Source organism: Anopheles coluzzii (assembly GCF_943734685.1).
Source record: "Anopheles coluzzii chromosome X unlocalized genomic scaffold, AcolN3 X_unloc_28, whole genome shotgun sequence".
Lineage (NCBI taxonomy): Eukaryota > Metazoa > Arthropoda > Insecta > Diptera > Culicidae > Anopheles > Anopheles coluzzii.
The window spans coordinates 35,001-40,000 of record NW_026054456.1 but is presented as its reverse complement, the minus strand read 5'-3'; positions in this window follow the sequence as shown (position 1 = coordinate 40,000).

The following is a 5,000-nucleotide window of genomic DNA, read 5'->3' as shown; positions in this document are numbered from 1 at the left end:
ACGGCAGTACGCCTGCATGCATACACTCCATGTACCAAAAATGTATCAACCTAGGCGTTGCTCAGTAGCTTTTGGCGGCACATGTAAAAAGTACTCGAGTTCAGATTCTTGGAACTTTGCGTATTGTTCAAAACTTATAACGAAAACTAAATTATAAATGGGTAAAAGGCTAGGCGTTTCTCAGTAGCTTTTGGCGCCACGTGGCAAAAGTATTCGAGTTCAGATTTCTGGGACTTAGCGTATTTTTCAAACCTGATAATGAAAATTGAAGTACAAATGGGGCATAAGCTAGGCGTTGCCCAGTAACTTTTTTCGCCACATGGAGGAAGTAGTCGAGCTCCAATTTCTGGGACGTAGCGTATTTTTCAATCATAATAAACCGAATCAAACATAAAAATCATGAAACTTACACCACGTCCCTAGGTTGTGCACAAAACGTAACGATAAAGTGCCGGCGAGGTTAGAGGTGCACCAAAATTGTGTACCGATTAGGAAAAGTACTCTATGTTGCTATGACTTGGGTAAAAAGTGTTGATTAACTGCTGGTTACGATAGACAGTTGCTTATCGTACACATCGCAAACGAACACCCCTTAGTGAGCAGTAGCAGAAGTCGATGGAACAAAGCGAATGCATTACAAACTGATCAAGTAAAATAAGGAACGCTACGTACTAGGACTTCTTTCCAAGAATGGTGTCCGCGACGGGAGGGCAAGCGTCCTTCCCAGGTTTCCCTAGTAAACCTTGTATGGTAAACATACCCAAGCGTGTCCGTAAGCACGCAACGATAGTCACGAACGAGCACATACCTAGGGAAAGTACTCTACGTACTAGGACTTCTGTCCAAGAATGGTGTCCGCGACGGTCGGGCACTGTGACGCAAATACCAAATCCTAGAATCGTACAAGCAGTGTGTACAAACATAAACATTAACGCGTTCGCTCGGGCTGCGCCGTCCGTGTTGAACACAAATGCGGGTGATTATATGAGTGGATGGACAAAAACATGCGTGGTGAAGACAATTTTCTGCACGATGTGCACATAGCTCATTTCGTCGTCCCGGGCGAATGGAAAAACACAAAAATCTCGAGTATCTTTCTAGGTATCTGTTATAAAATGGCAGGCCAAAAGGTGACCGGTTGAGATGAGCATTTTAAGCATACAAGCACTTAATTGCAACTTTTCCTACAAAAACTAGGTACGTACACGTAGATTGTATCAACATGGACATCCATGATTGCGTACGCCCGGGCTGCGCCCTCCGTGTTGTACTTTCCCTGATTGGTACACAATTTTGGTGCAAGTGTACCAACATCGACATCTATGAACGCGTACGCTCGAGCTGCACCCTCCGTCTTGTACTTTCCCTGATCGGTACACAGTTTTGGTGCACGGCTATCCCGAAAGGCAACTTGTACCAACATCGACATCCATGAACGCGTACGTAGCGTACTTTCCCTGATCGGTACACAATGTTGGTGCACGGCATAGGAAATGGGCTTAAAATGGTCAAACTCAATCCATTTCCACTAAAGATAGTCAATAACAGCTGTGCCGATGAAGTAGGGCACGATGCAAGTCAATGTTATTTAATGAATTACATGTTCACCATACATTTCAGTACAAAATTGCTAGGTCAGACCTACAAAGTGCTATATCTCGAATACTAAACGTCGCAGATGGGTGTCGTAGAACAATTTTAAGTTCGTCTAACGATTCTACATCCGATTCTGGATAGTGGTTTTTCGACCACTTTTCAACATTTTGTGACACCCCGAACCTAGGGGCAGCTCCCTAGCTTTTTTCAAAAATGTGCACCGAACGGGCCAGAGAGCTCGAGTAGTCGAAAAATTTTTTTTTGCTAAAACCCCTCAAAACGTGTCAGGAACGCACCCTAGATGATGAAAAGTGCAACCAGAATGTCAATCGACAACATGCCCGGGGGTACAAATTTGCTCTACGCGTCCCTAGGTAGGGTACTTTTTCATACAAACATCAAAGGGTACGGTGCACAAAGTGCGCGGAACAAAAATTGCTCGGTCAGACCTACAAAGTGCTATATCTCGAATACTAAACGTCGCAGATGGGTGTCGTAGAACAATTTTAAGTTCGTCTAACGATTCTACATCCGATTCTGGATAGTGGTTTTTCGACCACTTTTCAACATTTTGTGACACCCCGAACCTAGGGGCAGCTCCCTAGCTTTTTTCAAAAATGTGCACCGAACGGGCCAGAGAGCTCGAGTAGTCGAAAAATTTTTTTTTGCTAAAACCCCTCAAAACGTGTCAGGAACGCACCCTAGATGATGAAAAGTGCAACCAGAATGTCAATCGACAACATGCCCGGGGGTACAAATTTGCTCTACGCGTCCCTAGGTAGGGTACTTTTTCATACAAACATCAAAGGGTACGGTGCACAAAGTGCGCGGAACAAAAATTGCTCGGTCAGACCTACAAAGTGCTATATCTCGAATACTAAACGTCGCAGATGGGTGTCGTAGAACAATTTTAAGTTCGTCTAACGATTCTACATCCGATTCTGGATAGTGGTTTTTCGACCACTTTTCAACATTTTGTGACACCCCGAACCTAGGGGCAGCTCCCTAGCTTTTTTCAAAAATGTGCACCGAACGGGCCAGAGAGCTCGAGTAGTCGAAACATTTTTTTTTGCTAAAACCCCTCAAAACGTGTCAGGAACGCACCCTAGATGATGAAAAGTGCAACCAGAATGTCAATCGACAACATGCCCGGGGGTACAAATTTGCTCTACGCGTCCCTAGGTAGGGTACTTTTTCATACAAACATCAAAGTGTACGGTGCACAAAGTGCGCGGAACAAAAATTGCTCGGTCAGACCTAGGACGGGCCATATCTCGAATACTAAACGTCGCAGATGGGTGTCGTAGAACAATTTTAAGTTCGTCTAACGATTCTACATCCGATTCTGGATAGTGGTTTTTCGACCACTTTTCAACATTTTGTGACACCCCGAACCTAGGGGCAGCTCCCTAGCTTTTTTCAAAAATGTGCACCGAACGGGCCAGAGAGCTCGAGTAGTCGAAAAATTTTTTTTTGCTAAAACCCCTCAAAACGTGTCAGGAACGCACCTTAGATGATGAAAAGTGCAACCAGAATGTCAATCGACAACATGCCCGGGGGTACAAATTTGCTCTACGCGTCCCTAGGTAGGGTACTTTTTCATACAAACATCAAAGTGTACGGTGCACAAAGTGCGCGGAACAAAAATTGCTCGGTCAGACCTACAAAGTGCTATATCTCGAATACTAAACGTCGCAGATGGGTGTCGTAGAACAATTTTAAGTTCGTCTAACGATTCTACATCCGATTCTGGATAGTGGTTTTTCGACCACTTTTCAACATTTTGTGACACCCCGAACCTAGGGGCAGCTCCCTAGCTTTTTTCAAAAATGTGCACCGAACGGGCCAGAGAGCTCGAGTAGTCGAAAAATTTTTTTTTGCTAAAACCCCTCAAAACGTGTCAGGAACGCACCCTAGATGATGAAAAGTGAAACCAGAACGTGAAACGACAACTTTGTTGGGGGTACCCTTTTTACTCTACGGGCCACTAGCTTAGGCGCGCCAACAGCGCTTTCCTCTCGGGTTCCCATTTTTTGCCCTCCTGGGATTATGATCATTTACTCATTGCCTACTATAGGGAAGGTACCTTGCTCCGAGGTCAAAAATGAAGATTTCACCAAATCGTAGTTTTAACCTCTATTTAGTCGTAGGAGCATGGTTTGCAGTGTCCGTGGGTCATATAAGCCCCCGTTTGGGTCATACGTCCCCTCCCCGATGAAAATCGTCATATGACTATAGGCCGAACTTATGAAGCAAAAGTGGTGTCTGGTGGGTTCTGCCGATGATCTTAACCTATGATTTTGAGTTTCCACTCTTTCAAAACGTTTCCTGGAGCAGTACATCACGGGTCTACGGACCCAAAGACTTCGTTGCGATGGTTTCAAGCATAAAAGTTGTAACAGTTAAGGGTTTTTAATACGCGTATATTATATCATTGCTTGAAACTAAGCTTCGTTGTCTTTAAACTCTGCAAGACCAATCGAACTTCTTAGGGAAACTCGAAGCATTCACGCTAAGCCGGTAGTGCAGGGCACATAGCGTGATGAAACCGGGTTTCCCTAACCAATGTGGCATATTTTTTCCCTGAGAGTGAAGCTCAGACCCACGTAGGGGAGAGCGAAGTGGAACTTTAATGTTCAATGCAGCAAATGTTCGCCATGCGGATAAACAAGTTGGAATAGTTCAATGTAGTGTAATGCAAACACGAATCGCAAATAACGATACGGGACCCAGAAGCAATTCTGCGGATCCCTCGGGGAGTGGTGAGTTGATATAAATTAGAGGTGAAAGTCCAAGTTGTTCGAGCTCCGGCTCGGCAGCCGATACGAGGTTCCTGTTGAGCTTGTTTGTACATCGCGCAGAGGCGCCGTTCGGTTCTAGCAATGATTCCCGCCACCATGTTCCATGCGTGCAGAGATCCGTTAGAGCTCGTTCAATGTGTCCCGCCGTGATTACGAAAAAGTCCAACAGTTGACTTAGTTGGGTGTGCGTCAAGTAATCGCGCAGAGATGCCGATCGGTTCCTAGCAATGTTTCCCGTCACAAGGTGGTATTGGCACCTGTGCAGAGTGGCCGTTAGCAATGTCTCCCGTATCACGGTGGTGTACCATCACTAGTGCAGAGTGACCGCTAGCAATGTCTCCCGTCACAAGGTGGTAGCCCAGAAGTGCAGAGAAGCCGCTGTAGCAAAGTCTCCCGTATCACGTTGGAGTTCTTCCACTAGTGCAGAGAGATCGCTGAACCGTTCAATGTGTCCCGTCGTGGTGTGCTTGTACCGAGCACGTAGGATACACCTTGCTTTGTTGGTTTGGGATAGGAGTGGTCGCGCAACTGCCTCCACGCCGCAGAGTGCCAGTTCGGATTGAAGGTCAACTTTAGCCGTTCAATGCATCAGTCGGTGGGTGT